This window comes from Nelumbo lutea, chromosome 5 (genome assembly GCF_056320005.1).
Source record: "Nelumbo lutea isolate HS-2025 chromosome 5, American lotus-T2T, whole genome shotgun sequence".
Classification (NCBI taxonomy): domain Eukaryota; kingdom Viridiplantae; phylum Streptophyta; class Magnoliopsida; order Proteales; family Nelumbonaceae; genus Nelumbo; species Nelumbo lutea.
Window position 1 is genome coordinate 52,279,615 of NC_142688.1, and position 10,903 is coordinate 52,290,517.

The 10,903-nt window shown below is 34.7% G+C and overlaps 2 non-coding genes across 2 annotated transcripts; both read right to left on the reverse strand.

Moving 5' to 3' along the window:
• Positions 1-365: 365 nt before the first annotated feature.
• On the reverse strand, positions 366-439 carry TRNAT-AGU (transfer RNA threonine (anticodon AGU)). Its single transcript has one exon. It is a non-coding gene; the product is annotated as a tRNA-Thr (tRNA).
• Positions 440-5,799: 5,360 nt separating this feature from the next.
• Positions 5,800-5,873, reverse strand: TRNAT-AGU (transfer RNA threonine (anticodon AGU)). Its single transcript has one exon. It is a non-coding gene; the product is annotated as a tRNA-Thr (tRNA).
• Between the last annotated feature and the right edge of the window lie 5,030 nt (positions 5,874-10,903).

The window sequence follows — 10,903 nt, forward strand, 5'->3', positions numbered from 1 at the left end:
CTATTATAACATCCACAAATTGTTGATTTTTTTCCATAAAACTACAAATTGTAGATGATGAAACTATAAAATCACTAGCAAATTGTGTTTAATTAAAACAATTGTTTTAGCATAATCATTTTTGTTTATATTTATTGAATAGGACGCTCCGCCCAGCACTGATATTAACTGTCCTGACCCATATTTACCAAAAAAAAAAAAAAAGAAAAAACTGTCCTGACCCACATGATGAATAGTAGTGAATTCACTGGCCGGGCTTCGGGCCCAACTTTATACTGTCTCGAGTTCGGGCCGAGCCCATTAGAATTTTAACAAAAGTTAAGCCCGAGCCGATTCATGAACAGATTAATAGTGAAGATAAAAAATGCTTTCATTGAGATTCGAACTCAAGACCTCCCGCTTACTAAACGGGTGCTCTAACCAACTGAGCTATGAAAGCTAACGTTACAAAATTTCGAGCTGCACTTTGACAATTTCAAATAACCGTCACCCACCCACTCACCAGAACAGCCAGAATGGAAGGGGAGAATGCTGATTGGGCCAAGCCTCTCGTTGTTAACCTTTTTTAGAGTGCAATTGTGGGTAGCCAAGCAAGTGGATGACAACCGTGTTTTTCACAGGCTGAATCCGAATTGATTCAGCCCAAAATTTTACACAGGCTGGATTTGTATTTTCTGTCTTTGGGTTGGATTTGGACTTAAGAGGTTGGGCTTTTTTACTTTTTTGATTGGTCTGGACTTAGTCCTTAGGTAATCCAAGCGAGACCCAAATTGAGTGCATCAAATTATAATGGAGGCTATGCTCAAATTGTGAAAATCTGACTTGACTTTGGGCTCGGTTTGGGCTAGACCTTAAACCCAAATTTTAAGGTTGGGGTTGAATTGACTATAAATCCGGCCCAACCTACCCAACTTGCACCCATGGTATCAGTCAGCATCGGATTTAAAGATTATATATGCCCAGACTTTTGAATCGATCCCATTCAAATTTTAACAAAATCGCATGCCCAAATTGCACCCCTATACAACAAATGCTCTCTTTTTATATTATTTGGTAACTCTACAACGGATGATTCACTTTTAGCGGGGCAAAGTTGAGCGGTCAAAATGGATGCCCAATCATAATAATAATTGGGTCTAAGGCCAAAACCCGGACTGGGCGTCAAGCCCAAATTGTCCAATGTAGGTTCAGGCTTGGCCCATCAAAAAAATAAAAAACCTAAAGTCTTGGTACTAGGCCCAGCCCAATGACTATAAGTTCAAGCCCAGCCCGTATAAATCAGCAGGCTGAGTCAATCTAAGCTCGGACCACAAATCTGGCCTGCCGAAATTGCACCCCTATTCACTTCGGGTGCTTATTGATCTGAATAAATCGAGGCCAATCATGTGAAGTTCGTATCATACAAGTAGCAGCATCATTGTTTTCTTCTTTAATTCCATTTTTGTAAGATAGGTTTTTTTGGACGAGAGGGCGACGGTGACTTGTACAGCGACGATAATAGCAGATCATGACTTCATCAGATCTCTCATTTCTAAATCTGAGATGTCTTTCTCACAGATCTTTAAACCTGATCTTTCTCTCTCTCTCTAATTTCAGGTTTGAGATCAATCTCTTCTCCCTCTACATTTTCTCTGTTTTTTTGTTATTTTATTTTTTAAAATTTTTAAATAAGTTATATTAAACCAGGAATCGTTGTACAGGATGAACGGTTCAGCAGTCTAAGCATCTGGATCACTAGTTCATTTGACCAATTTTAAAATAACAGTTTAGCACATTCGTTTCCGGGCCAATTGGTCCAACCATCCAAATCAACAATGGCTTTAATACCATTGACAAAATAACCTGGGCATCAAACAAGTGTCGACTATTCTCCGTCAAATAATTTTTCAATACTTTGAACTCTTAATAAGATCATGCATGTTTCCTTGCTCAGGAATTTGGGTCCCTCAATCCCATTGATGGTGGCATTCCCACCATGTTCTGCCGCATTAGGTAAATGCCTTACTGTTGATAAGTCATTAAGTTTATTTATATTTATATCCATTTAAACTTAATGAGAATTTTAGATAAATTAGTTATATTTATATTCAATTATAATTATTAATAAAATTAATTATATCTAAATAGAGATATTCGATGATTAATTATATTAGGCTAAACAATCTACTATTGTATTGTTTAAAAGATATTTAATTTTAGTTAGTTAATTAAGTAATTTTCTTTTCAAAATAAATATCATTTAATTCACCCATCAATCTCTCTCCTTTCAATTATTCCATTAACTTTATCTATGTCTATCTCCATTTCTATTTAACTATAATTTTATATACTGATAATGCACGATCTGAGAGCTCCTAGTTGAAAGGATATTTGGAGCTTGGTCGCATAGTAAGCTGGTTTGAGCTGTAAGAAAATAGATCAGAGAACCCAAAGTGGCTAACACGGCGAGGCCATTCCAATTTTTAAGTTAGTACTATAGTCTTCGTTGCAAGCTAAAAGCTTAAGTAAATAAGAGAGCTAGCGAGCAAGTAATCGTGCATACCTTGTGTCATTGGTGTTGGTGCCTTTATATAGGCATTGTTTGGCATGATCTTCATGTATTACGTCCGAGGTTTCCAGGAAGATATGCCTAACCGGTCCAAAGTCCTTGGAGGTAGTCGTGCATGTGGACCAGTCTTTGTGCCTTATTTAGTTTCCTCCCAAACATTTGTGGGGGCCAACTTTCGAGAAACCGAGGAGTGACAGGATATGCATGCAAAATTGGCTGATGAGCACGTCTCACAGGTCACCATGTGGACTTCAATCAGATCGGCAAGCCCTCGAGGGAGGTCACTTCAATTGTACTGACAAGGTACCACAGGTCGGCCCTAGATGAGGTGTTGCAAGCCACCTTGAGTTGTTGACGAGTTCACCAACTAGATTCCCACCAAGTTGGCGGAGGCAGGTCCCCAGGTCGGACCTCGTCACTTTGGCTAAGGCAAGTCATCGCCTAGGTGTCATCAAGTTGTTGGGAACACATAACTTTGTGTTCCATCTATAAATGATACAATTTTTTGGTTATGGGTTACAATACCAAAAAAAATTGTGTAATTGAACAAACTGAACACAATGTTAAGCCCTCCAAAAGTTTTCAATACATCATATATTGTAACTCATAACCCAATGGCTAGGTCAAAAGGGTCAATGGTTTAACTGCCCATGTTGAATGGGTTTTGACCAAATCAAATGCTTTTGACAAAATAATGGGATGTTGGGATACCTGGAATTGTAACTAGGCTAGATTCATGATTTGGACGCAACCATCCATGTCAATGATGGGTTATAAACATTGAATAAAACATCGTAAAAAATATAATCCATTTATATTCCATTTGAAAATAATAAAAAATAATTAATCATGGTAAAAATAATTTAATAAATTATTTAAATAAAAAAAAATCATTATTAATTGTTTTTATTGATGAAAATATTTTATAATATAATAAAAATTAATTAATTAATAAAAGTCATAAGACAAATTAAAAACTAACATCCATTTAAAATTAATATAAAACTAATACAAAATTATACAACAATTATTAGTTTATAACTAATTTCTACTAATTAAAAATCAACTTAAATTTCACTAGAAAATAAAATATTAATATAATTCACTAAAGTCAGTAAGGATTAATAAAATAAAAAAATGATAAAATTTTAAAAATAGGGAAAATTATATAAAAAAAAATTCCTTGGGTTTTCTAACACTCTTATGAAACAAAAACCCCCCTTATTGCTTTGAAAAAAAAGGTGCAAATACCTTCCTTCCTTCAGTATTTCAAATGGAAAATATTGATATAAAGCATTATTTTTTAATAATATCAAATTTACCATTAACTATATTCATTTGTATGTAAATTTTGTAAAATACCATAAAAAAATTGCTACCTTTTACTTCTCTTTAGCATTTAACCTTACTATGTCTAAAAAGAGTAGAGAGAATTACTCTTATAAAAAGTTTCTAGGTAAAATAAATTAGCGGAGAGTGAAGTTGGAACTTTAAATTGTGTAAGACAACAACTTAACAATGATGTTGATAAGGGTATTTTGATAACTTCAATGTTTTTGTTATTGAAAAGCTAACGGAAAGGATGTATTTGCACTATTTTTCAAAACTATAGGGGAGATTTTAGTTAGGATCAAAACACAATGGTGGTTTATAGAATTGCTATAAGACAAGTTTTTTTTACAATTTTAACTAAAAAATAATAATATGAAAATAATAACAAACCAATAAATTTTAAAAATTAATGAAAATGTAGCATTAAGATACAAATGATAATACAAATTTATCTAGAGCATAAGAAATTGGCCAATTTCACTGAAACACAACTTGGATTGTCATTGGATAAATTGCACAAAAACCAAAAAAATAATATTTGAATTGGACTTAGATGGTCACTGCTTAACTAGAAATGTCATAGAACTTCCTCAATTTTTCTTAATAAAGACCATGCATCACACAGGCCCCAACTAATTTAAGTAAAAACCTAAAAGCCTATGCTTGTACTATAGGTGCTAAGTTTAAAGTTGTTAAGCTCGGAGGAGATGGTGTGTTTACTCCATTTCTTCAACTTGTCTATTTGTATTTAGCTTTTTGGTAATGTTATTTTATTTGCTTTTCAAAAAAATCCCCACATTTTTGCTTCTTTTCCCATGTGAATTCAATGAAAGAGGGAAGATTTGAAATCTTTTGAAATATTTTAAAATTTCCCTTGTTTCAAACGAAATACAGCCTTATGGCGGTCTTCTTTATAAAGCCTTTATAACTCTCTAAAATGACTTCAAACAAACTATTCATTTATTTCTATGCATGTCATATATCATTCTTCGTTCTTCCTCTTGCCTGATTCTCCTTTTCTTCCCTCGCCGTTTTCTCTATTCGTTTGTTCACCTCTTTCCCACTGTTCTTTTTTTGCCTCTTTTTGTGTTTTCTTTTATTTTTGCAAGCATTTTGACAATGGGGGTACTTCTCTTGGATCTTATATTGGGTGATCGGTACTGGTGGGTGTTGCTTTACGTTTTTCCATTCATGGTTAAGCCAGCTCACAATTCTCCAACAAATGTTGTTCATGATCAGTTCCATTCGCAGTTCTCCGGCGAAGGCAATTGTGGATGGCAGTTATAGTCTTTAGTAGCGGTTATACTATTTGGGGTTTTGCCGTTTTTTGTGGATCTGCTGCAACCATACTATTATCGACGCTTTGCAATCTCTTTTGGGAACCTCTCTTGTCAGATTCTCTCGCAGTTAGTGGTGGATTGGAGATGTGCTTCTTTACTTCTATTAGTGATTTTACTTCACTTTTGTTTGGTTGCAAAAGTTTTTTATATTCTCCTTCATCCATTTATATATTTTGTTCTTCTTGGGAAATTGTATCTGGGTTTTCTAATTGGTCTTTTTGGCAATTCTCTGTATCAATTTCTTAAATGAATGAAATATGCTTTAAGCCTTAAAAAAATTATGTATTGCATTTTGTGGAGTTAGGAGTGGAAAAGCATGGCATTATAACATAAGGATAGGCCCAAAACCTAAGAATTGGGCCTAGGGCCTTAGCCCAAAGTCAAGCCTAAATTATTCAGCCCAATCTCAGCTAGCACTAAAAATTTGATGCACTCGAATTGGATTCAGCCTCGGGCAGAGCTTGGGTTGGTTATGCGCAAGTTTCAGCATAAAAAATGACCAAATTTTTTAGCCCAAACCTAACTCATGGATCAAAGACTTAAACTCAGCCCTATAAAATCTAATTTAAGAATCATAAGTGCTTTCATTGAGATTTGAACTCAAGACCTCCCGCTTACTAAACGGGTGCTCTAACCAACTGAGCTATGAAAGCTAACATTATAGATGTTTAAGCAATTTTTTAATGTTAAAAGAAATATCACCTACAACATCACCACCAAAGTGAAAGGCGAATGCTGATTGGGCCAAGACTTGTTAACGTAAGTGAACAATTGTAATTTGTGGGTAGCCAAGCAAGTGGATGACAATCCAATTTTGATAATTAGCGCTTCAACGTGGTGCATTTAAGTCATGAATTCTGATTTAAAGATTTTACATTTCATTGGACCCGAACTTTTAAGTCAAATTCATTAAAATTTTAACAAAATCCCAACTTGAGTTTGCCCAAGTTGCACCCCTACCCAATAAATGGCCATCCAGAAAATAAGAAACCTAAGGTTTTGGAATCAGGCCTAGCCTAAGGATGATAAATTTAAGTTCAGCCCATGTAAAATTGCAGAGAGTCAACCTAGGCTTAAATCGCAGATTGGACCCACCAAAATTGCACCCCTATTCACTTTAGGTTGTTGTTGATATAAATATCGGGACCAATCATGTGAGAAATTAAATAATCTGTATCATACATGTAATGGCAATATTGTTTTCTTTTTTAGGGTCCGTTTGATTTATAGTCGAAATCAGAAGCAGAATGGTCTATTTCCATAGTCTGTTTGGTTCAGACAAGAATGAAAATAAAAATTGGAATTAGAAAGAATGAGATTTCATTCCTAAGGGAGGGGCAAGAAATGGTCATTCCCTCAATTGAGGGAACACCATTCCAGCAGGAATGAAAATGGAATTCCAATTCCACCCAATCAAACAGTTAGAACCGAAAATAGCCCATTACAATTCCGATTCCAAACCCCTATTTCCACAAACCAAACGGGATCTTATTTCTTTTTCTTTTTTGTTAGATAGGCTTTTTAGTAGACCAGAGAACATGCAAAATAACCTCTCATTCATCATTCAAAAGAAGATTAAAATCCTATTCTCAGTGTATGTTAGATAAATCCATCTGTTTACAGATATAAATAAGAAAAAGATGAAGGCTAATAGGATCAACACCCAATAGATTTGTATCTTCTTGCCCTCATGAGTCATGGCATTTTGTATTACCTAGAGAACAGATATAAATATAGGGAAAATACATCTATACTAATCAAGTAAACCACAACAGAATCTCCAAATGGACTTGCTGAAGCCAATCAGACTGGTTTCAATGGTTCAAACAGCTCAACCACGCTTCACACTCTCCCAAATGGACCCTATACCTTATGCAGAAAGTCTTGCATCAGAGCATGATGTGACAAATGTATTTTTAGATATCACTGGACGTATGGGGTTCATTTAGGGGTGGATTCAAGTCGAGCCAAGTCAAATAGTACTAGGCTCAAGACCAGTTCACCAAAGTACTATAAGGTTCGAGTTCGGCTTGAGCTAGAACCTTGAGCTCAAACTTGGCTCGAGTAAAAAATCCGTAAGCTCGAGGTCGGCTTAACTTGAACTTGATTTAAGAAAAAATGTTTTATAAAAATAAAAAATTATATATAAAAAATATTTTTTATTTGATATTTAAAAAATTAAGAATTATAATATTTTTATTATATATATATTACTCTATGTATGTGTGTATATATATATTCAAGCTCGGCTTGTTTATTAACCGAGCCCATAAATTGGAGTTCACGAACCGAACTCGAATAGCTCATGATAACTCAGCTTGTGTCCACCCCTAGGTTCATTGTAGTCTTACGGAGCTTTACTGCTTGCATCTTCACTGAAATGCAATTAAGAACAAATTAAGAAAGCGAATGATAGTATGGTTCAGTTTGGAAGGAGTATAAATACAAATATGTAGAGTGCACTCTATATATAAATGCATACAAAATACAAGGTTTTACATTACATATTTGTATTTATACTCCTTCCAAACTGAGCCTATGTGAAAATCATATGTTATGAGAATGAATTATGAACAACAACGGTCAATGCGTGCATGACACTTTATGACCCTGGGTTCTAATTTATGACCTCAGCTAAGGATTTTCTATACCTTACGATTCTCACAGGCTAGTATAAATGAAAAGAGAAATCAATTTAACTTGGGACCCTTGGTGCAACTTGATCTTGATACATCCTAAGGCTCAGTTTGGAAAGAGTATAAATACAAATATGTATGGTACAAATGCATATAAAATATAAGGTTTTGCACTCTACATATTTGTATTTGTAGTCCTTTCAAATTAAGCCTATATTTTTCATTGGTTGAGCCTAGATTTTTATCTTTGGGCTGGGCAGAAACCTTATTTTTCCATTTATTAGGTTGAGTTTGTGCCAAGCCCTTGCGTTAGACCCCTGGACTGACCCATCAATGCATTGCCTGATCTTTTGCATATACAATACTACAATAGGAATGTATTTTGTAGGTGTGCAACTTGGGTTGGTTTAAGTTAACAATTTACACTATCCCAAGCTCAAGCTTTGGGTTGGACCATTAAAATTTTGACAAAATCCCAATCCTAACCCGCTAAGCTTGCACTCCTATGTATTATATTTGAATGGTGATTTCCTCTGTGCCCTTGCAGACAAATCTATGTTGAAGTCAATGTGGGCAATTCTCCCCACTGAGATTGGAAAATTGGAAAAAAAAAATACATAATTATGAAACTTATGAATAAATTTAATTTTTCTTTTTACAATTGCCCCCACTCAAATAAAATAGGAGGGGTCAAGTAAAATTTGCTTGTTTGAAATAAGGTCCTTTTTTTAGATATGAATAATTAAGAAATAAAGAAAAACATATACAAGAATGACACCCATGTCCTTATTCCCATGTGAACCAAGTTATGAGGTTTGAGCTTAGGGTTCTAACTTTTATCTTTTTTTCTACTTTCCTTTTCTTTCTTTTGTATTTTTTCCTCATTTCGTATCTTTCAACAACTCAATCTTACCTGACCTAATCGGGTCAGGGATGGAGACTACCTTGGAGGAGATGGAAATTAAAGTCCCCGCACTACCCTAACTCCAATGGAGAACCCAGGAGTTGGGTCAAAGCTTTTCCTTTATTTTAAGTAATTATTTTTCCCCTAATTTACTAAAAAGTCGAGGATTTGGGTCTCTGATGGAGAACTCGTCTGATGTCTCCATCATGGATTAGGGGTGGAGGTTAACCTTCCCCCCCAAAGGATCAGGGCGGAAATAGAGAGTATTGTCTCCATCCTGAATCCACCCTGTTTAGCCCCACTGGTAAAAGGAAGGTATCAGATCCACCACTGCTCTGTGTTGAATTTATTGCACCTTTTACACCTAAAATCTGTGTAATAACCAAAGCGTAAACCTAATGAAATGTTTTATTGAGTGAAAAGAAATCTTATAGGCACAGTTTGTCCCGGTAGAATAGCTCAAACCTGCCTCAAGCCTGAACCCAACCTGAGTTTGTAAATTTTAGACTAGCCTGGGCTTGGGTTAGCAAGCTCTCGCTTTACTCCAGGAACAGTTCAGACTTGGTTCCAAGAACTATGTCTACGTCTTGGATTAGTCTATAGATTGACGAAAACCCTAATCCAGCTCGCTGAGGTTAAATTAGTAGACCCTTGGTGTGTTAACCTTCAGATCTTTAGATCTTTATCTTAGGCAGAGTTTGGGAGTGTTGTTTTAATAGGCTTTTTGTGATTTTCAGGCCACTCAAAAAACTGTTTGGTGAAAAGATCAGTATGGGCTTTCTGCATAAAAAAAACACCCATTTGAAAAAAAGGGAAAAAATAAAGTCCTCTCCTTTTTAGTTTTTTACATTTGCATGAAGTTATTTTGAACAAAAACGTTAGTGACATGTCAACCAATAAAAGCGTTTAAAAAAAAAAAATCTCAAAAAGTGTTTTTTCCAGAATCCCATTTATGATAAAAAAAAATGGCCCAAAAGAGGGTCACTTCTGTATTATTTTACAAAACAATTACACAATTGGGTTTGTATAGGCCCTAAGGATGGACATATCACTAGTTTTCGTAGCCCATCTCAAATGTTTATCATCGAAGCTTGTTTGGAGGCTAGTACCTTTTTGATTTTGAATAATTCAAAAGACGATGCCTGTTTCAACCTCGGTGGGAAGTTCATTAGCTTAATATCAACCATCATACAGCCAAAGCCAGCAAAAGTCTATTAATATCTTATAATATTGAAAATGAAAAATACTGTAAAATATAAACTATTTTGAGTAAGTCCAATTAGAATTGAATTAATCCGTGTTTTACTTATAAAATAAATTCGTGTAATAATGAAATGATAGATAAACCAAATAAATTAATCATGCATATTTGTACATTTAAATAGGCTCAGTTTTTTATGGGACCAAAGGGGCTGGATCTGCACCTAATCCGGTTTTCAAAATCCAAATCCGATCCCTCAATTTAAACAATCAACCAAATAAAATATAATTGGATTGGAATAACAGATCCTGTTTGGGAGTGTCATGTGAGGGTTATTCCTGTATAAGATTGGAATTGTAGATTACCTTCATGATAGTTGCATGCAGTAACTACACGTTTGTATGCTAGTAATAATTATTAACTCAGCTATTCTCATCCCATCAAAATATCAAATTATATATGGTATATTTTGGGCTTTTGATTAGTAGAAATTATGGGTTGGAAATAAAAATAGAATAATCTTTTATTGACTTTGCAAAGCTGAAGAAAAATTTTTACGGATTAGACATATTAATGGGCCGGGCTTAGGATTGACTTTTGTTAAAATTCTAATAAGTTCGAGTCCAAAGCCTGGTAATTGTAGTATTGATTGATGCAATGCAACATTTTGCAGAAAATAAAAGTCTAGTTTAGACCAATTCCAAAGTGGAAAGTGGATTATGATGTTAAGTTAGTCTAGGGACGAATCTGAGTATTCATATATCAGCGTTGAAGCAATCAATTTTGAACATTTTTAAAATCCAAGGGGGCAGTTGATTATTTGATTATTTGTAATGTCCGATTGGAGCTCTATAACACCTAAAATGGGTTTTTAACTTTGAACATTTGAAAGGCTTGATCCAGATAATCCAGAAGATATTTTGCTTGGCGTTGAACCTGTGG